The 25,700-nt window shown below is 48.1% G+C and overlaps 1 protein-coding gene and 1 long non-coding RNA gene across 4 annotated transcripts in view; one reads left to right on the forward strand and one right to left on the reverse strand.

Moving 5' to 3' along the window:
* The window catches only part of SMPD3 (sphingomyelin phosphodiesterase 3), an 82,410-nt gene that overhangs the window by 54,204 nt on the left and 2,506 nt on the right, over positions 1 to 25,700 (reverse strand). The window lies entirely within an intron of this gene.
* On the forward strand, positions 931 to 25,061 carry LOC137214606 (uncharacterized). Its single transcript, XR_010938954.1, has 3 exons — positions 931 to 1,055; positions 23,298 to 23,398; positions 24,740 to 25,061. It is a non-coding gene; the product is annotated as an uncharacterized lncRNA (long non-coding RNA).

The following is a 25,700-nucleotide window of genomic DNA, read 5'->3' on the forward strand; positions in this document are numbered from 1 at the left end:
ATCTTTTATTTGTTCCTAAAGTCAACAGGTACCTGGCTCTGTCCCCTCGTAAATGCCACACGGGCCTGAACCTTGGCCTGGAGCTCATCCAAAAATGGGTGTGAAACTGGAGTTGCTGGTTTTTCTTGGAGATGAGGGGTCTGGAGCAGGAATCATCTGTAGGCAGATCTAGAACAGGCCTCCTGGGTGCATCTCTTTGGGAGGACACGGGGATGGCATGAGGACACGATGCTGACAGGGGGGCTCAAGGGCAGGATGGAGAGGGGGTAAGCACAGAGGAGGCACTGGTTGGTCTATTTGTAGGAGTGGGCCTCAGGACAGGGGAGAGGAGCGAAGAAGTTGGGGGAGGCTAGGGCCCAGCAAGTACCTGGCTGGGAATTTACTCTTGGAGGGGCGAGGTGTACTAGACCACACCCCTGAGGCTGGCTTGGGAGGGGCCAGGTGAGTCTGGGAGGAAGCTTCACAGAGCCGCTATGGCCACCAGTGAGACAGGGAGAGGCTCGGGGTTGACAGCCCTGAGCCAGGGTCCCGCTGCTGGGCCAGCTGAAGTTCTGGGACATGGGTTGAGCACATGAACCGGCCTCAGGACTTCGTCAGGCCTCAGAAGCCTTCATTTCTGGTATCAACCAATGCAAGAGGGACAGTCGATGCCTGGGGGACCAGGGACCTCCTACTCTATCACCCACAGGCAGCCCCTTGTCTATCCCCTGTGGGGACAATGTTCCCCTCAGTGCATAGCCTGAGGAAGGAGGCGGGGCAGGGTTGCATTTTCAGTCTCTTTCAGCATCTATTGACTTTTCTCCTTAAAAACTGTTATCTACACATTTCCTTGCACCTCCAGAATTTTGACGAGTTGAGAAAATCCATGTACTTCACCTCCATCTCAATAACAATAAGTTTCTTCCCTTCCTATGTAAGATAGAGGGTCAGAGACGACCAGGGACCCTTCCCTCATGCTCCACATAGCGGATGCCTCAGGGTCCGGTTTCCAAGCACTGGCTCGTGCATTTACCCCGTGGGATGATGATGATGAAGTACTCAGCCTTATTCCTAACGTAAGTATAATGACAATAATGATAAAGGCAGCATCAGAGAGTCGGGGAGAGAACAGATTTTGGAGCCAGACTGCCTGGGCCCAAATCCCGGCTCCACCTCTCACTGAGTATGGGAAACTGGAGGTCACTTGACTTCTTTGTGCCAGGCTCCCTCATCTGTAAATTGGGACTCAGAGAAGCTAATTATGGGATGTGTTTAGATGGGTGCCTGGCACATGGTAGCATCCTTACCAGCTATTGCTATTATTATTATTATTTTATTGATATCATTGCTGTAGGCCAAGGCCTTTTCATGTACTGTGTCATTTGAATCTCACAATCCTATAAGGGAGAAGATATTATTATTATCACTCTTTACGGATGAGGAAACTGAGGCTCAGAGAGGTTGACGGACTTGCCCAAAGATACCCAGCCTGATATGGAGCCTGTCTAGCCCTTGCAAAGCTGTACAGCCTGCTTACCTGGGATGATAAGCGGCACTTCACCCTTATCCCTTTTATCCCTGCCCAGCCAGGTGGAAGGTTCTACCACCTCTACTTAATGCACGGAGATAACGGCTAGGTGAGCTAAGTGTCTCCCACACAGGCCTGCCTGCCCCAGCTGAGCTGCTTTTGGGCCAGCTGATCAGGACCGCTCTTCAAAATCACAATTTAACTGCTCCACTGCATCCATTGTTCTGTGCGTGGAGGCAACTGCCCCACAGGCCAGCCCACTTGGCGCCGCAGCAGTGATTAATAAGGATATTCTGTGTCCACGGGAGGCCTCTCATCCGGGGCCTCGGAGTACTTTGCAAGCATTAATTAAGCTTCATGGTTGTGGCTCAGGTACGTGGGGGCCCTGGATTCAGTTTACATGTCTTTAGCTGATGCAGAAAGAAACCAAATCACTCCCCCAGTAAGCCATGGCCTTCAGCCCGGCCAGGCCCCAATGGGCATTCCTCATCCCTGGAGTTTGGCCAAAATCATTTGCAGAGAAAAGACTTCCTACTTGTTCTTCCAGACTTCAGAATAATAAGCAGCACTCAGGAGCCATTTCACACTTGAGTTAGTTCCAGGCCAGCAGCTGCATGGCTGGGCCTTACCTGGTGCCCACCCACTGGCCCACCTAGGTTAAATAGCAGCTGATGTAGCTCACGGCCTGCACCTGCCAGTGTAGCAAAGCCTACTGTACCTGTATGTGGGCCTTTGGGGTCAGGCTGGTCCCTGCTACACCATCTGCACAGTATCCCCCATCCTCCATCCCTCATCTGCTTCGCCTCCATTCCCAGGTCTGCCCTCACACATCTGCCACTTGCTTGCTGCGGCTCTGATGTCCCAGAGCTTGCAGGGAGGTGGAAAGAGACCGCGTAACTCAGGGTAAAGAGCTTGGGCTTCCACCCAAGGATATGGGGGGACCACAAAAGGGAGGGTCATGGTCTGGGATGATGCTTCAGGGAGATGCGCGTGTGGGGTGCGGGATGGGGAGGCCTGAGGCAGTGGGGCCAGGAGGAGGCAAGGAGTCAGGGGAGCGCGGACGGGGCTCCTGCTGGCTGTGGTAGTGGGGTGAAGAGAAGGAGCCTGAGCGATGTTTAGAGGAGATTGACAGGACTTGCTGCCTACCTGGAGGCGGCGTGAGAGAGAAGGAGGAGCCCTAGACGACCCTCCCGGCTATCGGATCCACTCTGCTGGGCAGTTATGCCCTCTGGGTCCAGCACTGGGCCAGTAAACTTGTGACCGACTTGGCAATGTTAGTGCAGACGGGCTCTCCCAGCTTCCCCGGAGAAGCTCCGTCAGAGGGAATGACCAAACCCAAACCCCTCACTCTCCCCTTCTATCTCCCAGGAACCATCCTTTCTGGGTTGGCTGGGAATAAGGCCTGACACTGAGAGCTCAGCCTCCATTCCTGGGCCATGGATATGCCAGGCCACCACTGAGTTGACCCACGGGAGTCTGGGGGGTGGGCATTTGTTCCCCACTTGGCTGATGAAACCAAGGCTCAGGGGTTAAGTGACCTGCCTGCATGGGCTGAATGGTGGCCCCTGAAAGGTGTCCATGCCCTAATCCCTGAAACCTGTGAATATGTTACTTTATGTGGCAAAAGGAACTCTGCAGATGTGATTAAGTTAAGGATTTTCAGGTGGGGAGAGTGTTCTGCATTATCCAGGTGGGCCCAGTGTAATAATTACAACGGTCCTTATAAGAGGAGGCAAGAACGCCAAAGGTAGAAGGGGATTTGCCCATAGAAGCAGAAGCAACGTGCTTTAAAGAGGGAGGAAGGCGCTAAAAGCCAAGGAATACAGGCAGCCTCTAGAAGTTAGAAAAAAACAAGGAAATGGATTCTCCCCTAGAGCTTCCAGAAGGAACGCCAGACTGCTGACACTGATTTGAGCCCAGTGAAACTGATTTCGGGCTTCTGACTTCCAAAACTGTAAGCTAATAAATTCCTCAGCATCGTCCAACTACATCAGAAATTCTCAGTAGGAGGTATAATTTATTCTGGGCGAGAGAAGAGATTTGTCTTGATTCTGCCCAGGCCCTCACAAAATCAGAACCAACCTCTTTCCTCGTCCAGAACTGGGGAAGCCGCAGATGCGGGGTGCAGCCCTCGTTTAAGCTGTGACCTGAGCAAGACAGAGGGATAAGCCCCCTGGAAAGGGGCTGGAAGAATGTGGGAGGCAGAGGATAGGAAAGTGCTCGAAGAGGAAAACAAGAATTTCGCTGTTGTCACAAAAGTAGGAGCCCCAGCGGCCTGAGGGACCTGGTGAGGGGAGAAGGGGTGGGAAGGAATTCTGCCTCCTGCTGAGGGTTTCTGTTGTAGTTGGACAACGATGACGATCTGGGGAGAAAGGGGAGGGAACGTCCTCCTGAGGCACAGATCTGAGATGAATGCAGATTGCTTCTCCTCAGTTTAACCTCCAGGGAACAGAGGGTGCATCGCTGCATCCTGTGGGCGAATCTGCCATAGACAGGGAGGCGGAGCTGGGAGCACCTGGGCTGAGCCGCACCGAGGCTCTTTTTCAGCTTATTCTTCCTTTTTTTTTGGCCACGCTGCATGGCATGTGTGATCTTAGTTCCCCGACCAGGGATCAAACCCGTGTCCTCTGCATTTGAAGCGCAGAGTCTTAACCATTGGTCTGCCAGGGAAGTACCCCCTTTTTAGCTTAAAGTGTCAGATTTTCCTTGACAAGGAATAGTTTCTTTAACCATTGTACATATACACAGACCCGCCCTGGCTTACACGACTTTCCTTACGATCGTTCACATTCATACAGTCCTGGGGGGCTTTGTGTTCATTTTCAAGGTTATGAACTCACTGATCCTCCCAACCTGTGAGGCTGGAACTGGTATCGTCCCATTTTGCAGTTGAGCAAACTGAGGCTCAGAGAGGTGACATGGTTAGTTCAAGTTTGTTGTCAGAGGCAGGATTTTGACTGAGCTTTTCTGGCCTCCTTTATGACACAGAAGGGAGCTCAAATATCATCGTGTTCACCCCTGTTCTGTGACCGTGCTCAGCGAGGCTCCAGACTTTTCCTGACATACCACAGGGAGCTAACAGCAAACTGGGATGGGCCTTTGTACCTGGGGGTCTTATCCCTGCATGCTGACCTCTGCTTCAGGCCTGGACAAGGGGCCTTGGCCCACCCCACTGTTTACCTACTAACAAGTATTTCCTAAGCTTGGTGCTATTCCAGGCTCTGTGGGTAGCTCTGAGCATGGAGGAACAGGCTGACACAGGTGAAGCAAGTCATGGAGGCTGATGTGGGTGGCTGTGGAGCCCAGCAGTGCCTGAGTGGGGGCTGCCATTCAGCAGAGCAGCATTGGGAGGAGGGACCATCTGGAGGCCTCGGTAGGGGCTGGGCAGCCCACACTGGGGTAGACGTGGCCAAAAGCGTGAGGGTAAGAGGTCGAGGTGACCAGGGACTAGAGCTGGGGAGGTCTCCTGCTCAGGCAGGCCCTCCCTGCACAAAGCCAGAGGATCTGGTTCCATCTTCCTCAGGTGTTGCCTTCCTCACTAGCCCTTCCCTTTGCTTCATCATAGGAAACACCTGCAGAGCCCCAGCTGCGCCCTTCAGGGTTTCCGGTGTGGGTTTGAGGGGGTGGGGGGATGTTGGGCCAGCACGTACAGAAGTATGGCAGGTTGGTGCCCAGAGCCAGGGGGTGATCACAGCCATCCCTGTCCTGGCCATTGGGATGACTGTCTCTTCTGATTCCTCTCTTTGGCCAGGAGTACTGCCATGTCCTTACACCACTAGAGAGACCCTGTGTGTACATGACAGAATATAATTGTCCTACAGATGCTATCTCGGGCCTTTGAATGCTGAGCCTTCCCCCAGGGCATCAACCCTGTTCTACTGCCCACTTCACTCACCCCTCCACATGGTGTCATGGGGGCTGTAGGGGAGTAAGCATCTCTGGAGACCCTTGTGACTCCTGGGCACTTTGTGTAGAGCATTGGTGGTTTGTGACATCATGGAAGTTAGGTTGGACCTGAGTCCACCATGACGGGTAAAGTAACTTCACTTCTGAACCCCAGTTCTCTCATCTATAAGATGGTTGAGAGGAAGAAATGAGAAAATCCTTACAGAATGTTTTAGCACGGTGCCAGTCACCAGAATGCTCAATAGGTGCTGTGTGGTTCTCCTGCAAAGCTGTGGCCCTGATGACACTACTGTAAACCAGAAGAAATCCTTAAAGAAATAGTCCCCAAAAAAAGGTGCAGAAATCTCACAAGATGGTGTGGAAGAGAGGCCTGGGCCTCAACCAATGGAATGATGTCCATTATGGCACACCCCCCTCAATCATCCGACAATGTGTTTAGAAGGGCCAGAATCAGAACCTCTGGCTTCAGGCTCTTGGTTGTCAATTCTTAGCACGTGGAATATAAAGTTAACCTCATGGATGTCCCTAGAGGTGCCCCATGCAGTCAAGGCTGGAACTGATGAGGGAGAACGTCCCCTATTGGAAAGAAGTAGGTTGCTTGGGCAGGTAGCGTGGGCAGGAGCCCTGCATGGCAAGAGGGTCTCCTCCAGCCAGAAGGTTCATAAGACTCCATAAGTGTCAGTGGCTGGGCTTCCCCCAGTGGGGAGGGAAGGGACCCAGCTTCCTCATCTCTCCAAGAGAGTCTTTGGATCCTGGGGCAGGTGGCAGAAGCAGGAGGCAAACTCATGAGGACAAGGAGTGGCCCTTAGGGAGCCAGAGGCCTTAGGGCTCTTCTGGCCACTGGAGCAGATCTAGGCTGGGAAGAAGGAATAACAAAAACCAGGAGGCTAGGAGGACAGAGGCAGGAAGATGGAAGCCCCCTGGGAAGCAGCAAATAGTTAGCTTTTTGTATTGTTGGAGTTGTGAGAAGATGAGGTTGGGTGAACCTCTAGGCTAGGCCCAACCTCAGCTAGTGCTGAGTGGTGGGGGTTTGGAGAACAAGCAGCCCTGCTGAGAGAGGGCAATGTATTCAACCCAGAAGGAACAGCACCTGGGTCGGCCAGCCCTGCTCTGTTGTCTTACGCTGCAAAGAAGCCAATCACATGTGTTTCCTTGAGGTGGATGACATACCCTCAGCACAGAGCCTGGTATTCGGGGGTGCCCAGGGGAGCACTGAGGGAGTGGTTTGACCAAAAAAGGAGTGGGGAGCGGTCCATCTGATCATGGACCGGATTTTTTTCAAGGAAGATAAACTTCAGAGAGTAGAACAAAGGTAAAAATAAAATAGACTCTATTTTAGACTATCTTATCTATTACACTATTAATAATCCTGCCCCATTTTTGCAAAGTGCATAGCATGGTTCTAAACAGGATCTTTCTATGATCAGCCATCCAGTCAACATGTTTGCTGAGTGTCTACTAAGGTTTCATGCAGAACCAGCTTCCAGGGGTACCTTGATACAGGTACACCCACAACAAAATGAATGTTGATTCAATAACCTCATTTGGTCTCTGACAACCCCATTTACCATGGGGATGGGGCACTGGAAGAAAAAAAAAGAGTGGTGGGCTGGCTGGCCAAGGTCACACTGATAAGCAGTTCATGACGAGACCAAGAAGTTCCTCCAGGTCCCCCACGGCCACCTTGAGTTGACCCCCAGCAGCTCACTATGACTGTTGGGCTCTTACAGAAGTAAGGCTGATGGGAGTTTCCAGTGATAGCTACTGAATATCTGAAGGAGAGACAGGTTTCAGAAAACTGTGAAACAATGAAAAGCTCTTAACAATTGATTTAAAATCAATACGGTGAACAAATAGCACCTAACGTAGAAATATCCCCGAGAGACAGATCTCCACTCCTCGTGACTGTTCCTGTCACCCCGCACACTTCCCAGGCCTGGCTGTGTGCGTGCGTTTAAATCCACCAGACAGACTCAGGCCTCAGCCCTGTGCTGTTCGACACTTTATTAATAACAACAGTAACTACATTTATGGACTGCTTCTCTCTGCCAGGTGCTTTAAATGTGTTCATTTAATCCTCCCATCAATCTACTTAGGTTGATATGATTATTCCCATTTCATAGATACTGAGGGTAATTCAGCTCCCAAGTTTCAGAGGTTTAAACTCGGGTCTGTCTGATTCCAATACAGATGGTCTTCCTACTTCTCTGTGGTCATCAAACTTGCAGATGGCAGGGAAGAGCTGGGAAAAGTTGTGAAAGCATTCAGTGAAAGATTCAGGCCCCTAAAATATCTTGAGGGCCTGGGCAGCCCTGTCCAGTAGAACTTTCTGTGATGATGGAAATGTTCTGTATCTGGGCTATCCACTACGGTAGCCACTAGCCACACGTTGCTATAGGGAACTTGAAAAGTAGCTAGTGTGGCTGAGAAACTGAAGGTTTAATTTAAGTTAATTTAAATAGCTAGTGGCTACTGTGCTGGACTAAAGGTGTACCTAGGGCTGTGGGCAGAAACCAACAGGATGATGCTGGATCAGAATCTGTGCAGCTGTTGCATTTGGGTCATAGGAACAGGACAGGGAATTGAAAATGACTGGGGCCCAAGCTGATGCACTGTGAGCTCGGGCTTCAGTGGGTGAGGCCTCTGCAGGCACCTCTAGATGTGGGAGCTGAGACATTAAATCAGAGAAAGGAGGGAGGGAGGGAGTGGGCAGGCAGAAGGGAGAGGAGAGGCTTGGAAAGCAGAGGCAGGTACAAGATGGGTTCATCCGAGGACCCAGTCCCTTGTTCTCTGAGCTAAAGCCCCATAAATGTGAAGGAAAGAAGACTTCTCAATGTCAGCTAATGGCTCTGCCCCAAAGGGAAGCACCTTCCTGAAGTCCCTCTGCCGGGTGCCCTAGACTTCCTGTGAACTTGTGTCCACATCCTTTTCCTTTGCTTTGGAGCATCCAAGCAGCCTGTGTCTCATCCTGGGAGCTGGAAAATAAACATCACTGTGGAGACTTGGCTCCACTTACAGCGGCTAACGGCCTGTGATTTTCTAGCTCAAAGGCCCTTTGCTTCTGTGAGCGTCGCCTGAGAAGATTTGGCCATGGAAAAAGATATTAGGAAGCCGAGGGCAATAAACTGCCTCTGATCAGAAAGGCTCAGGACAGATCCCTGACGGGGGCATCAGAGGCAACACTCTGAACAGGACAGCCACATGGGCTGCCTCAGCCACTCTGCCTCTGGTTTGCAAACTGAATGTGCCCCTTAGCCCACTCTCACCGCACCCTGCAGATTTGGGGAGAGCAGGTGCAACAACAGATGGGCCTAGGCAACTTGCTCCAGAGAGGCATCCTTGCCTTGGGCTTTCAAGGGCTGGGATGGATTTACCCTTTGTCCTCATACTGCCTTGAGTCTGGACTAAAAAGGGCAGGAGGTTGATAGCAGAACTAGTCACAGGGAGAAAAGGGCCTTCCCAGGAAGTGATGCTGAGACTTGGGACCTCTAAATCCTTTTCTGTTCTGATTATGGAAGGAGAAGAAAGGGTGCACTTGGGTAGTTTGCAAGACCTCTCTGAGGTACCCACATCCTAGAGCCCTCCGTTTGCACCTGAGCCTGGAGTAGGGGCTGGAGAGGGTCAGGCAAGGATACAGGTGGCCACAGTGCTGTGTACAGATAGCCCAGAGGAGGCCATGATCAGTCAGGTTCTTGATCCTGGGAACTACAGTTATGTCAAAAATCCCAGTGGTCAGCGATGACTGTGGCCAGAGCATGTCAGCCTGCCCCAGCCTGGGGAGTCTCAGTGATATGACCAAACTGGCTGCCCCATGGGAGGTGATCCCTCTCTGATGGCTGCACATTAGATGCCACAGACAAAGCAGACATGGGTGAGGGTCTAGGTACTGCAGGGTTATGGATCTGGAGTTGGTCGTGGTGCACCAGGTACCCTGAGGGTAGGTTGTAAGGAAGCTGAGGGCTGCGTTACTGGTGATCTGGGCTCCAATGTGATAAAGCAAAGGACTGTCCGCTTTCCTGCTGGATATTGAGGCTCAGTCCAATCAATCTGCCTGCCAGACCCTGTGCTTTTGCTGTGAGGGTCAGTGTAATAGGGGCTGCCAGAGCCAGGTACCAATCAGAGCTGCATGTGGGCAGGTTAGTGCTCTGTGCTGCAGCACGGGGGTTCTGAAAAACTCAGCAAGCCTCTGTTTTCAGGGGCCAGGGAACTCTGCCCTGGCAACCTTGGTGCTGGGCTGGATTTCCTGGGAAGGCTCTGAGTGGGTTGGGGGCTACTGGGCCTCAAGGCTACAACATAGATTCCAGGAGAATGGTTGCTTCTGCTCTCAGCAAGAGCTTGGGTTAGGAGAAAGGAGCTTGGGGCACATGTGATGGGCCCTTCCTTCCTGGCCTGCAGTGTCGCGTGATCAATTGCAGCTCAGTTGGGGATGAGTGGGGCTGTGTAGCCCAAGGCTGACACAGGCCTGTCCTAGTTATCCTTGTGAGCAATGAGTCTCTACCAGCCCCTTGGGCTGTGCCCTTCCCTGTTCTTTTCCAAATAAAGAACTTGAGGACCAAGGGAGGAAACTCTTCCTGGAGCAAGCAGTGGGTCCCATCTTAAGGGAGTAAATTCTGGGTCTGCAGAGAGGAAAGGCACTTAAAGTAGGGCCAGGTCTCCAGTGTGAGTGTAAGAGGAGGCAACATGCAAGGTCAGCTTTGACTCGACAGCAGCAGAAGTTGCCCTCCCACCCTCCCTGCCAGCTCCCCCACCAACATAACACCCGCCTCCCGCCTGTCCCTTTTGCCTCTCTCCCTTTCTTTTTCTTCCCAGGGAACACACAGGAACATTTTCCAGAGAGAACACGTAAGCCTCAGCAAAGCCCATTACGGTGCCCCTCGGCGAATATTTGGGGTAGATACTGTCTACTCCCTCCCTAGTCCCGCCATTTACTGACAGCAGTGCCAGGGCCACGGGCTGTGATTCTGTGGCAAGAATCAATTTCATAGATGTCAATAAGCTAAGAGGAGGGTTAATTCAGACTCTGAGGCTGAGCGTGACAGCTATTTTGGGTCAAGTCTACATTTCATTCCTGAATGGACTGTGGCTTACCCATCCTTTCCCCGGTCCAGCTCCTCAGCTTTCATTTTGAGTTCATACACTGAGTTTGGCCACATGCCTTTGGAAGCCCTGGGCTAATTTCCAATCTTGGAGGCCTTTTCCCCTCACCCCCGCCACTGTTCATTGTGAAAACCAAACACCATAGAAGAGAATTTGGAAATACTTCATGTGGAATCGTGCCCCTCTCATAGCAACAAATTCTGTTAGGTTTTCTCCTTCGATCTGGGCCCATGTGTGTGATGGCTGGACCTGGACATTCTCTTTATGGTCTGTTTATTCAATTAATGTTAGGTGAGTCTCTATGGCCTTTAAGTCTTCGAGAGCATCATTTCCAATGGCTGCAGCATGTCGTGTCAAGTGGATAGACATGCATTATTTAATCATTTGTCTTCTGTGCCACTATTGCTGAAAGCCAGGTCACCTGACCTGATTTTGGCTCATAACACACATTTGGCAGTCCCAGTGCTGGGATGTGCAAAAGTGGGGCCAGATTTCAGATGCGTTTATTCATGAAACATGTATTAACTGTCAGTTAAAGGCAAGGAACCATGGCTTAGGGGAGAGGACAAGGTTTAGGGGAGTAAGAAAATGTGGCCCTAGATATCCAGTGGCTTGAGAGTCTGGTTGGGGCAAGGAGACAGACCCCCAGGTCTCACGTGATGAGGGGGGATGTTAGGGCTTCTGATCCCCAGGAACGTTATGATATGCCTGGTTCTGAGAAACTAGGTTCTCAAGTAATAGGACCTTATCTTTGAGACATTGGTGCATCCCCAATTATTTGTTACTGATGATAAACTAATAAAGTTCGGAACTAATTTACCGAAAAAACAAACAAGCAGAGATTCTGGGGGCTTTTCCTATCATCACTTCTATTTCAGTCACATGCCTTCTGATGTTTCTAGAGTAGGAAGAGAAAGGATGTGGAGGTAGAGCTGCACTTATGGGAACAGTGGGATGGGACTCCCATCCATCATGTTCATGGGCTGGGGCAGGCAGGCTAAAAACCACTGATAGAAGAAGAAGAATAACTGCTGTTTACTGAGCTCCTGCTTCAAGACAGACACTGTACTAGGCACTTTACATAAGGAAACGTGAGTCCCTTTATAACAGTGTTTTACAGTAGAGATGATTCTTTTCATGATTAAGAAGAGTTTGTGAATTAGAAAAGTTAAATGATTCACTAGAGGTGACTTCTCAGTATCTCTTCTCCAAAATCAGGTAGCTGCATAGTATTTCATGTAACCGTTTTTCTAAAAAGGGATCTCATGCATCTTTGCCTTTCAAAATAGAATGGTAACTGGATAGCAATCCAGACCTAGGAATGCAAGAGAAATTATATGGAATAATTTTAGAAAGTCTCTCTTAAGGTAATTTACTTTCCAGTGAGAGTATATACTTAGAGCTGAAATTGATAAGCATGTATATTTAGAATTAGTACTTAAGTTATTTTGGTCATTTTCAAAAGAAACTGTACCGTTAAATTAACATACCACATCAGTGGGCTAACAACCTGATCTCATCCTCACTCCTTTTGCTGGCAGATTAAAGACTAGGGTATTTAGAGACTTTCTACTCTGCCTGGAAAAGTCAGGAGTCCAGACCAGAAACCACTGACCAGCAAATCTCAGTGCTAGACCAGGATCTGTGCATTGAACTGGTGGCTAGATGTGTGTGGTGGGCGGAAGAGAATTTGAGGGACCTGGGGTGAGCACTCCAAGGGCCAGGGAAGCCTGGGCCTGGTTTTTTAAATTTGACTTTATTGTTTTTCTTGATTACTGCTACAACCATAATTCATAGTCCCATGAGTCAGAGCCATAGGTTTTGTTTTCAAATGGCCTAGAGAGGGCCTTGCTCAAGGTGATGATTTATTCTGATTCTTTCATGGGAACCTTCTTCTACATCTGACTGTGGATGATGAAATGCTCTCATGACCACCCCTTGGGGCATCGCTGCTTCACACTCAATCCCTGCGCCCGATCATCGTGTGTTCAGAGGGGCTTCAGTGACAGTTTCCTCTGAAGGCATGTCCACCATGCCTGCCCCCCATGTATGGGGTGACATCCAGTCTGCAGGCTGGTGTACACTCTTGAAACTTTGAGATGAGTTTGGAGCTAGGGATGAATTTGGGAGTCCTTGGCATATAGAGGGGAGCTACATCCCTCTACAAGAGTAGATGAGGTCAGCAGGGGTACGGGCACCTGGGGAAAGACTGGGATCTGTCTTGGGGCAACCACGCTTGAGCCGTCAGTAGACAGTGGAAGGGTTGAAAGGCACAGTAGAAGAGATGGGAGCTGAGTTGGGGAAACACAGTGCCCCAGGGCAAAGAAGCAGAGGGTTTCAAGGAGGGAGTGACCAGGAGGGCCTGTTGAAGCCAAGAGGCCCAGGCTGTGTGGAGCCTGCTGGGATTCCTCTTTGCTGCTTTTGTTTGTTAAATTTTACCCAAATCTTGGAAATTATAAATCCTATGCTGTGGGATGAGTCTTACCCTTTTTTTTTTCCAGTTGTTTTCACATGGTCATAGATTATTATATGATCATTAAAGAATATTTGGAAGAAAAAGTGGAAAGCAAAATTTTAAATACTTAATTTCCACCCTTTCTAAACACACCAAATGTTGACATTTTGGTATACTTTCTTTCAGTGGCTTTCAGTGGGTTTTCAGTGGTTTAGAGTTTTTTAAATTGCAATTATACTGTATTTATAAATTTGCACACAATTTAACATTTATACTATAAGCATCGATCTAGGATTGGTCTTTTAAAATATGGCAAACATCATTCAGAATGGTACAGAGTTCAGCACCCACCTTTTAATTCAATCGTCTTCATTATATTACTGCTTTCTGTTGTATATATTTTGGCTACTTAACGTCAGGTACTGAGAGTAGTGTGTAAATTTATGCCCACAGCTGTCTTCATCTTGTATTTTTAATGGTAACGGGTTTTGCCTCAAGTATTTTGATGCTAAAATACTGAGTGTACAAATGTTCAGAACACTTATGCTTTCACAAATGCTCCTATGAATATAAAATTACCCTTTTTATCCTGCTTGACGCTGCTTATTGCCTTATATTGTGCTTTGTCTGACAGAGCCACTCACGCTTTCTCTTTTGTTTGCATTTACCTAGTATAGCTTTGTCTACCCTGGAATCATTTTATTTTAGGTGAGTCTCTTGTATTAATTTAATCTGGGAACCTTTGTCTTCTAACAAGGGGATGGTAAATGCTTACGTTTATTGTCCTAATCATTTCGGGTGGCCTCTTGTCATCTTGTTTTGTGTTTTCTGCATTTCCTTTCTTTTGAGCCATAACTGGTGATTTCTTTTACCTTCTGCAGTGATTAGGAAGGGAGACATCTTGTTTCTCCCTCCACTGGTCTGCATTTTATTGCCTCCAATAAAGGTCTTAATTTGTCTCTGTGTTCGGGTTTGTAAGCAGCTCTGCTTATCTCAGCCTGGCCCTTCTCATCCCCAGGAGGTGACATCCTCTGCAGAATGGCTTTAAAGGCCCTCTGTTGATTTCTTTGTTTGCTCACTCAGGGAAAGGAGATGTCTCATGCTTCCTGCGAGATGGAGGGACCATCTAGACTCTAGCCAGAGGGTGTGTGTGTGTGGCGATGGTGATGGGGGAAGGCAGGAATTGTCATTACCACTGCCCATGGAAGGCCCAGGAAGTGCCTGTTGGCCTTTGATTGAGGAAACTGGCCTAAGCAGACCCGGCCCAGGTGGCAGGGATAAGCTCTCTGCAGAGAGAGCGTCTCAGGGCTGAGGGACCAGAGTGAGGGTGGGTGGGGGGTGGTGGGCCTGAGCTGGCAGGGTCCTGGTTCTGGCCTAGACAGGTAGTTCAGGGACTGTCAGTCTCAGGCGTGAAAATTCCTGGGCACATAAATTTTTTTTATATTCTTTTTTTTTTAATTGAAGTATAGTTGATTTGCAATATGGTGGACACATAAATTATTTTTAAATATGCTTTTTTTGGAACTCCCTGGCGGCCCAGTGGTTAGGACTCTGCACTTCCACTGCAGGGGGCACAGGTTCAATCCCAGGTTGGGGAACTAAGATCCCACATGCAGAGCAGCATGGCCAAAAAAATATGTGTGCGCGCGCATGCGTGTGTGTGTATATGCTTATTTATTTATTTATTGGCTGAGTTGGGTCTTCATTGCTGCGTGCGGGCTTTCTCTAGTTGCAGCGAGCGGGGGCTACTCTTTGTTGCAGTGCATGGGCTTCTCATTGCGGTGGCTTCTCTTGTTGCAGAGCACGGGCTCTAGGCGCGCGGGCTCAGTAGTTGTGGCACATGGGCTCAGTAGTTGTGGCGCACAGACTTAGTTGCTCTGTGGCATGTGGGATCTTCCCAGGCCAGGGCTCGAACCCATGTCTGCTGCCTTGGCAGGCGGATTCTTTTTTTTTTTTTTTTTTTGCGGTACACAGGCCTCTCACTGTTGTGGCCTCTCCCATTGTGGAGCACAGGCTCCGGACGCGCAGGCTCAGCAGCCATGGCTCACGGGCCCAGCCGCTCCGTGGCATGTGGGATCTTCCCGGACCGGGGCACGAACCCGTGTCCCCTGCATCGGCAGGCGGACTCTCAACCGCTGCGCCACCAGGGAAGCCCGGCAGGCGGATTCTTAACCACTGTGCCACCAGGGAAGTCCCTGTGTATGCTTTTTAAGACCTGTAAATGGAACTTCAGTGAGGGTTTTCTCAGGGCCTCCGTTTGTCTACTGTCTTAACCAGGTATTGCTCCCATGTATTTTATATTAAAACTCTCTCTGTGGGGCAATTAACAGCTTTAAATGACTTATTTAAATTTAAGCACCTCTGGCATTTTTTTCAGTTATGCAAGATAGTTGCTCCTCTGTATCCCCTAACACAGAGGTGCCAGTTCTGGGGAGGGCAATGCCACAGCCACAGAGAGGGGAGGGTTGGGGCCTGGGAAAGGCAGGGTGGGGCTGCTTGGGGAGGACAACCTGCCAAGGCCTAGGAAGGTCTCCAGAGGGAGACAGGCCAGGTGGAGCTTCATTGTTGTCTTTTTTTTTTTTTTGCTTTTTCCAGCTTTATAGAGGTAATAATCACATAGAACATGTGTAGGTTTAAGGTGAACAGTGTGATGATTTGATACATGTTTATATTGGGAAATGACTATCACAGGCCTTCATCTTTTGTAGGGCCTGAGAGGCAGAGGTGGGGCTGTGCTGCTGCCAGTGATCCTCTGCCTGACAGGGCCAAGGTTTTCCTAAGAGTGGCCACAGGTCAGAAGGAGCAGTGAGAAGCTGGCGAGAAGGGGCAGTGCATGCAGTGGTCAGAGCTTTGACAGGGCCAGCCTGGCTTCTGGGGAGGGTGGTGGGCCAAATAGCTACTCAGGAGAGCCAGACCATATCCACCAGACACCAAAGGCTGACACCTCACAAACACCAATTTCCTTGGGGACCAGCACCTCAGCTGATCCTCTGGGAAGCCTTGGAACATCTAAGCCAGAATCAAGAGGTAACATCATCAGGGTCCAGACAAGCAGGTGTCAAGGAGACCTTGGGGCTGGGACAAAGCCACGCCTGGCCACTGGAGTCAAGGTCATCTCTCTAATCTCCCTCCTGTTCCAAACCCACATGGTCATGATGGCTACTGTCAAGCCCTTGGAGCACCAGATGAGGAAACTGAGGTCCAGAGATGTAGATGACATATCCAAGGTCACTCAACAGGCTGATTCCAATTCCTTAGAGTGTTTCAAAATATTTTGACCCATATGCTTTTCTTCTTCTGTATGAGTTGGTATAAACCCTCTGACTCAGATGTTAATGTCCAGACCTAACACATGCAAGTGTGTGTGTGTGTGTGTGTGTGTGTATGTAATTCCCCCTGTTAGAGTTAGTCGTTCCTCTTCTGTGTTTCCAGTGCTCTCTGTTCATCCCTCCGTCATACAATTTATCTTGCTGCACTGGAATTGTCTGTCTGTGTGTGTCCTCCTGACAGGAGTGAGTACCTAAGGGCAGGGACTTTGTACTGTTCTTTGTATACAGTAGGCACACATGAATTTTGTTAGATGAATGTTGATGAATTCACAACTGTCCACTCACTATACATAGGTTACCATGGCTTGGCCCTATTAAATGTGCAATCCTTCTATGGTTGATTAATTAAAAATTATGTTCTTCTGAAGGTTAATAACTGAAAAACTATACTTTGCTTGGCATACTATGCCTGTGAGGAGCATAGCTGCTTGGGCCACACTGCTTCATGGTGCCCCTTGTGGCAGTGTGCTCTAATTGCAGGCAAAGGGTCTCAGGAGTGGGTCTTTCAAACGAAACATGTAAAGGAAAAACATTTTCACCAAATGTATGCAACAAGTTTCTGAAATACACCAGCCTCTGCTTCCATTGCCCTTACTCTGCTACCCCAGCATCAGTAGCTGGAATCACAGCTGCTCAGATTTGACATGAGATAAGGTTGGCAATATTTCTAAGATCCCAGTTTGGCTCACCTGCTGCGGCTACAGGTGAGGCAGCACTTATAAGGAAACAACATGAAGTGGCCATGTTCATTTTCACATTTCCTACTCTGTGCTCCATGTTCTGTTTTAGACTTGGCTAACCCCCTAAGGACAGGGACTGTGTCTCATTCACTCCTGTCTCTCCAGTGGTTGGTGCAGGGCTTAACACAGAGTAGGTGCCACATGCTGTGCTGGGACTGTCTAAGAATTGGCGTGTCAGAGCCTTGGGGTCAGAATCATCTGGTAAAAGAGACCTGGCGGGAAAGCTGCTCTGAAGTAACCACAGCTCTACTTGCCGGTGCCCAACCATTCCAAACATCCATGCCTTCATTATTATTCTGATTTCTCAATTTGATTTTATTCTTCAGAAGTCACCATTCCACTCCGTCGCATTCGGTGAGTGTGGACACACATTAATCATTACTGGGGTCAATGACCAGATGAGCCCTTAACATTCCATTACCAAGACAAGTGTTTGTCATTTCTCATTAGTGTTATGTTTATAATCACTAGGGACTTATCCCTGGACAACTTGTCAAAATCTGCGTGGCCTTGCCAACACGTGGCAAGTTTATCCTTCCAGAACTGTGGAGGGCATCTGGAACCCTCGCATGACTTTCCAAAGAAAACGCAGGGCAGCACCATGGTCTCTTTCATCTTCTATCATCTTGCACATCAAAACTCCCCCTTCACTCATCAAGGGACTCTTGCAGAGCTGTGAATATTACCTCCCCACTGCCTCACATCCTTCACAGAACTGCAGGTGCCTCTTGGAAGAAGTGCTGCATCTGTGTCCCTCTCCCTTCTTGCCTTTACTTTCCATTGTTATTAGAAGTGTAGCCATGGAGAGAAATCTGGTGGTCAGTGGTGACTGCAGCCCTGAGAAAAGATAGATTTTCCTTCTAATCGGACTAAGAAGACTGGGGTTTGGTTTCTAGTCCCTGCAGTCTGCAGAACAAACTCAAGATGGCAAGTCCAGAAAAATCCCCTTTTGTGAAACAAGCTCTCTGCACGGGGGGCGGGGGTCACTGATTGATAGGTGCTGCATCCGGAATGGGCTGTGGGATTTGCAGTGACCCTGACTCAGGCCCTCACAGCAGCCACTCTGGGAGGCAGCCACTCAGGGACATTGCTGGAGAATCACAGACCAAAGGATAACACTGCCTGCCTCCTGGAGCACAGAGAAAAGGTTTCAGTCCAGGAGCAAGCCTCTGCCTCCTCCCTCACAGAAAAAGCCCTCCTAAGCTTTTTGCCTGGATTTGGGCACTGCGGCTGTGCTTGGCATCTGTGCCTCTTGGCAACTCGTGCTGCCTGCCGCTTGACACAGGCAGCCATCCTCGTAGCAGAGTTCCCAGCCTTCTCCTGCCTAGAGCTTTTGTGAAGACCAAATGAGAGAAAAGTCCATGCATGTTCTCTAAAGAGCAAAGAGCACTGGTAGGAATGCTGGATGGCTGTGCTGTCTGGCCACGCCCTCCACAAGCTCTGGCTTTGGGTATGCTTGATGAGCACGTTCCACGTGGCAACAAAATGCCCCAATTCAGTGAGATACCTCAAATTGGTAGTTTCAGATTTTACATTCCTTTCTTTGCATATGAACTTTTTTTTGGCCAAAAATTGTTAGCCACAGGTTTTCTAAACCGTTCTTACCAAACATCTATTTCCTACTGAAACTCTCTTCTCCATTTCAGGGTCCCCAGAATACACCACTGGCATACCCAGCCTTGTTCATTTGGTCACGACTTTTCCCTGCCTTCCCTCCCCACCCTACTGACCCTTCAGAGCCTCTTCATATTGTACCCACCTTTTTTTTCTTTATAAATTTGTTTGTTTTTATTTTTGGCTGTGTTGGGTCTTCATTGCTGTTCCCCGGGCTTTCTCTAGTTGCAGCGATCAGGGGCTACTCTTCATTGCGGTGCGCAGGCTTCTCCTTGTGGTGGCTTCTCTTGTTGCAGAGCATGGGCTCTAGAGCGCAGGCTTAGTAGTTGTGGCGCATGGGCTTAGTTGCTCCGCGGCATGTGGGATCTTCCTGGACCAGGGATTGTCCCCTGCATTGGCAGGAGGATTCTTAACCACTGCACCACCAGGGAAGCCCTGTACACACCCTTGAAGACCAAGCAGAAGACCTCTCTACAAGCTGACCCACAAATCACCTTGCCCTCCTTCAAAAGAAGTTATTGGGTTCCTGCTGATCTTGAACCATGAGGCAGTAATCACAGTGGTTAAGAGCAGGCTCTGCAGTCAGCTTGCCCACCTCTTACTGCTTGTGTGACCTTGGGCAAGTTACTTGAAGTTCCTGGGCATTGCTTTCCTCAGCTATAAAATAGGGATAATAACAGTAGCTCTTTTATGCATATAAAGGGCTGAGCACAATGCCTGGTGCACTGTAAGCACTCAGTAAAGGAGAGCTAGTATTAATCCTAAGAATTTTCTTTATATGTTGCCATGTAAGGCCATAACAACCCAGGAAAAGTAGATTTAATTGTCCCGGATGAGGAAAATGAAACTCAGAAAGGTTAAAGCACTTGCCCAAGGCCACACATTTGGTGATGAAGCTGAGATTCAGAGTCAATTCTATCTGGTTGGGATCAACAGCTTTCCCACCGCCATAGCCAACCCACCTTAATAGGCCTCCTGTTATTACATCAGCCCGTCTTCCTTGGTTTACCCTTCACGTGGGCATTGCTCCTCTACCCAGCCAGACCCTGGGGTCCTCTGGAGCAAGGTTTCTCAAAACACCGCCACCCTAGCTATGTACCATTCAGTATCTGTTGAGTGAACAAAAGAGTGAATGGGGCTTCCCTGGTGGCGCAGTGGTTGAGAGTCCACCTGCCGATGCAGGGGACATAGGTTCGTGCCCCGGTCCGGGAAGATCCCACATGCCGCGGAGCGGCTGGGCCCGTGAGCCATGGCCGCTGAGCCTGCGCGTCCGGAGCCTGTGCTCCGCAATGGGAGAGGCTACAACAGTGAGAGGCCCGCGTACAGCAAAAAAAAAAAAAAAAAAAAAGAATGGATTGGGGACTTCCCTAGTGGCTCAGTGGTTAAGAATCCCCCTGCCAACGCAGGGGACACGGGTTCGAGCCCTGGTCCAGGAAGATCCCACATGCCACGGAGCAACTAAGCCCGTGTGCCACAACTACTGAGCCTGCGCTCTAGAGCCCACGAGCCATAACTACTGAAGCCCGTGCGCCTAGAGCCGGCTCTCCACAACGAGAGAAGCCACCGCAATAAGAAGCCCACACACCGCAACAAAGAGTAGCCCCCACTCAACGCAATTAGAGAAAGCCCGTGTGCAGCAACGAAGACCCAATGCAGCCATAAATAAATTTATTTTTTAAAAAAAGAGCGAATGGGTGGGAAAAATGCATTTCAAGACCAGAATCTATCCCCAAATAACCTAGCCCTGTACTTAAGTCCCTGGAAGTCAGGGGCCTCTCAGCAGAACCAGGGGCCATCCCACCTCCAGGCTCTTCCCCACTTCAACTCACCCACCACACTGACCCAGGATATCTGACCATGTTTCTCTCCTTCTAAAGCACTTCCAGGGATTTCTGCACTTCCTGTGGGACTAGTCTCTAGAAAGGAGTTTGGTTTCAACATGCTCTGTTAACATAAGTCTTCACTGAGCTTAACATGTATTTCTTTGATCTAGAAGGCAAACTTTTGGAAAAAAGATGGTCAAGAATAGCAATGATGTGCTCCCTCAGAGCTGTGCAGTAAAGAGACCATGGCCACGTTCTCCTGGGGCTATGGTTTCTTTATTTATGTCCCTTTATTTTTAAAGTAAAACTGCATGTAAAGTGCTCTAAACACCAAGATGAGAATGCAGAACTTCAGGATAAACATGACAGAATGATGCCTGTTTTGCTGCTTGCCTCATCGTCCCAGAGAAAGAACCTCACGTGTGTTGATGGGACAGAGGAGAACATGAAAGATGCTGAGGTGTGCCCAAAGTTACTGAGACCCTACGTTTTGGTGTAGACACAATCAAATGCAACTGTCCTTTAAGCCTCCTCAGGGAACAAGCAAAGATGGGGGGTGAGACAGTAGAATTGTAGAGAAGACCGTGGAGATTCTGAACAGAAACTTTTCTATTAAAGAACACCTGAAATCCCATTTAGTCATAGCTACCATTTTTTGAGTGCTCAAGACTGCATAACTTGATCAAGGCCAATGGGTGGCAGAGTGGCTTTGACCTCGTGTATGTCCAACTCCTATCCAGCATCTTTCTCCTAAAGCACAAGGCTCTCATTTCCCCGAGGAATCGTGGAGTCCAAGAGACTTAGAGCTCTTGGGTCATCTGTTTTAAGTACCCTCTAATCATCCTCTTCCTCAACTCATTAGCAGAGGTCAAGACCTGTGCATAATTCAGTTAGCTAATTTATTTATTCATCATATGCTTATATAAATGGCTTGAAATCTTTCCTCAGTATCCTTATTTGCAAAAAAATTTGGCCCACATCAAGGTAATTCATGAGCTTATACTTACAAGTGTTTTCAATCATGTTTTAACTAGTAGTAAATCTTTTGTTTGATTTATCTGAAACTTGTTCTCCTTCCTCTTGCCCCTGTCTTGTAAGATTCTATAAGCCCCCTCTGATAACAAGAGCAGCTAAGTAAAGATAAACAAGTGAAATTAATTTTAATAATATTGTTTATTTAACCTAATGTATCCAAAATGTTATTTTATTTTATCCAAAACATTATTAATGAGCTATTTTTCATACTAATTTTTCAAAATCTGGTGTATATTTTATACATACAGCACATCTCAGTTCAGACTAGTCATATCTCAAGTGCTCAATAGCCACATATGGGTATTATATTGGAAACAGATATAAATAGGCATTCTTCTTTTCCTATTTCATCTGTTTCTATTTCAACTTTAGGTTTTGCATTAGGATTGGATCATAAAAGCCTATGTTAATGGAAATGTGCCCTTTGGATAATTTAATAAACATAGCAGCGGTTTAGGACAGTGGAAAGAACATACCTTAGGAGTTATAAAACCTGGGTTCTAATCCTCAGCTAACTGGGCAACCCTCAACTTCCCTCAGCCTCTTTCCTCATGTTAAAAAAGAGATGATGGCTTATGATTATTAAGTTTCTCTTATAGCACACACCGTTTTCAGGGTTTCTGCAGCTGTTTCCTCTTTCCAGTCAAAATTTTTGTATGACAGTGCTTATCCCAAGTTGGAGTAGTGTTCCCTGTGCCCAGTTCTGTGTCTGGCACACTGCAGGAACAAGAAATGTTTGTTGAATGAATGAAAATCCAGTTCTTTGAGGGATCCTGGGGCCTCTCAGTTTTTGCAGAATAACTATAGTAGCCTTAGCAATTAATTACATTTTCATTTCCTTTCTCATATTAGCCTAAAGTGCTGACAATCTAAGCTTTCTGAAGGGTAATAGCCAGGATTAGAAACCATTTCCCGATCCTGTTAGCAAAAGAGCTGGTGCTCAGCTATAGGCATGACTGCCTAGAGACCCCCGCAAAGGGCCTCCCTCTTGTTACATGCTGTTCTTATGCTGAGGAGAGTTAATTAATGACTCTAAATAAGAAAACAATCAAATCTGTCTGCAGTCATATGAGTCAGAGCGGACCCAGATGGGGAGCTGGTCCTTGGCCTCCAAATGCCCTCGGGAAAAGCAATAGCAATCTTTGCTCCATACGTCAAGAGCCTTGCAAAATCCCAACCTACAAGGGAAAGGAATTGCTCAAAATGGATTGGAGCCCCAGCATGATGTGAAGCAGTTTTTTAAAAGGCCATGCCCCTGCCTGGGTGTTAAGCACACTGAGGTCTAGGGAGAGGAGAAAAAGCACAATTCTATTTCTCTCTACTCTCTTTAGACACCCAAACCTATAGCAACCGCATGGGGAGTTCTCAGGCACAGGCCCCCTGTGTGTGTGTGGCAAGATTGGGGCAGTTGACACCGCCACCCTGGGAGGACTGGAGAATATGTGGCTTGAAGCACATCAAGCTCCAAACCTGGCCACCTTTAGGACTCCTGTGGCCACATATGAAGGTGGAACATTGGTTGTGACGGCATGAGTGTGGAAATGTGATGTTTCCCTGAGATTAGTTGAGGCTCACAACAGTGAAAACTTTTATTTTGGTGTTAGAAGCTTTGCTGTGAAAAATCTGAGAGAGGGAATAGGTTGAAGGAGCCTCTTAAGAATATCCAAGTGTCCTCAGCATTGGAACAGGATGCTAGCAGATAAAGATAAGCCCGTTTCTTTAGCTCTATATGTACTCTGTTGAATAATAACAACATCCTCATTTTTTTCCCCTCTCTCTCTATTCTTGCAGGCTTGGCTTCCTGTGAAACTGTTCCACTCTGGAAAAACCCTGGACCACTGGCCATGAGGGTCATACACTCACCCTTCCCCTTCTTTGGTAATCAAGTTCAGGTAACAAGCCCTTTGTCAGGATAAGATGTAAAGTATGTGGCAATACCCTTGCTCAATTTGAAAGGACTCCTTGTGATTTATGTCTGAATCTTAGTTGGTCCCCAATCCCATTACTCTAAAATTTGGTTAGAATCTCACAGAAGACAGTACAATACTTCAATTTTTCTTCTACAATAGCAGTAGGGAAAAAAAATAGTGGTCAGGAGGAGTCTCTGGAGTCTAAGATATCCAGGCTGGAGCATAAACGCTGCTCCTTCTGACCTGTATAACCATGGACAAACCCCTTTCCTCTCAAAGTTTCATTTCCTCATCTTGAAAGTGGAAGTAACACCACCACCCACATCAAAGGACTGTGAGGATTAAATACATCCTTACATGTGAAGAGCCTGACTCAGAAATGTTTCCTCTTATTATTAGCTTGTAATTCTTTAAATAGGGATCGCTGATGGGTTCATTCGAAGTGATGCAGTAGATCGTCTACAGCTATGTTTTCTCCTGTTCCATTCTGTGATGAGCTTTGGGGAAATCCTCACAGAGGCCGTGGTCCTCAGAGCTTGCTTCTGCTCCATGCCCTAAAATTCTCCCTTTCCACTAGGCGGGGCTGGGGCCAGTGCTCCAGAACCTTGGACAGCTCCACACCCTAGGGACTGCTGGGCGGCCTGAGGGAGCAGGAAGCACTTGGGGGATTTTCCCAGAAGGGCTGCATTAGTGTGGGGATTTAGGAATCCCAAAAGCCGCAGTCTCATTCCCAGCCTGTGTACCACTTGAATGCATACGGAGATTCTTCAACACAACCAGCCCTCCTGGAAAATTCTGAGGAGCCTCTCCTCAGAAACTCCATCCATAGGAGTTACCGAATCTTCAGGGCCTTTCCTTCTCTCCTATGAATTCCAAGGATTTTTTCTTTTCTGAGCCCAAGAAGAACAGAAATACTACCCACAACTTCCTGTATCTGCCGATTTTTAATTTGTTTGGCTTCAGTACAAGGATTAAACATTCTTGATTAACCTCAAGTGAAAGTAATAATGTATGAGTATGAAGAAAGGCTTTAGAAGACAGAGATTCATGTATGAATTTTAAAAAACAATGTTATTGCCTGTATCTGATGTTAAGCAACATTCTCTAATTAGGATAAGCAGGTAGTTCAATTTATGAGATAATTTAGCTTTTCACTCTCCAGTGCAGAACACAACATGCATATGCAGTCACCTTCCAAACAGGCAAGGAGGAGATTAAGTCCTATTTTTACTGTATGATACTGAGTCATGTAGTTCAATGAAAATCACATGGATGCCAAAGTAAGAACAATACCAGGTATTTAAATATCTCTTTTCCTTTAAGGAGCTCTAAAGAGTTTGTGGCTGCATGAAATCACTTCAGAGCAACACCAGGAGAGGAGACACATGTCATCAGGTGGGCATTTAAGACTGAGCACATCTCATCCATCTCCCCTGCTCCCATCATTAGGCCTGGAGGAGCCAATGTTTCCCAGTTCTTTGCATTTAGAAATAGACTCTTGATATCTGCATTTTCAGGGCCGTATTGTTGATGAGAAAAAGAAAGCATATGTTTGAAAAATGTGTTTTTGACTAATAATGAGGAAGAGGGGAGGATAAAAGTAGAATAGGAAGAAAAAGGAGAAAGGAATTGAAGAAGGAGAGGAAAAGAGGAAATATACTTAAATCTCCCTGAGCTTGATGAATGTTTTTCATGCTTTTTTCTCTTAAACAAATTTGATGCCCACCCCCAACTGGATGAAAACTTGAACAAACGTCTTTAGGCCCTCTTTAAATATTTCCATATAGGCGAGAACAGTGGCAGTTCCATTGCTTGAAGGAACTGCAGACAAGAACATCGACTCAGGACTCCAAAAGCAGACAAGTAGCCCCTAAATGGTTTTTACCTAACAATGCCCACACCCACCTTGAGCTTTCACACCGTGGGGGAGTGTTAGTTGCCAAATTTCAAATTGGTTTCACTTCTGCCCAGCAGAGGTCGCTGTGGATACTTGTGGAGACTGGACCGGGCAGGGCTGGGCTGGATGGTGGCTCTGGTAACTGTTCTTCCTGTGGTTCCATTGGGCACTGTCTAGCCCCTCATCATACAGGAAAGGAGTCTCTGGTGACAGCACCTTTGCTGTCAAAGTGCTATGAAACTGAGGTCACTTGGTGGGAGTGGGCAGGTCTGGGAGGGCTGTCCTCATCCTCCTGGGATATCTACCCATAGTGATATATCTGTGTCACGTTCGTGCCCTCTCCGTGAGTGTACCTGGTATTACTGAGAGGCCACCATCACTGACCAG

Source organism: Pseudorca crassidens, chromosome 20 (genome assembly GCF_039906515.1).
Source record: "Pseudorca crassidens isolate mPseCra1 chromosome 20, mPseCra1.hap1, whole genome shotgun sequence".
Classification (NCBI taxonomy): domain Eukaryota; kingdom Metazoa; phylum Chordata; class Mammalia; order Artiodactyla; family Delphinidae; genus Pseudorca; species Pseudorca crassidens.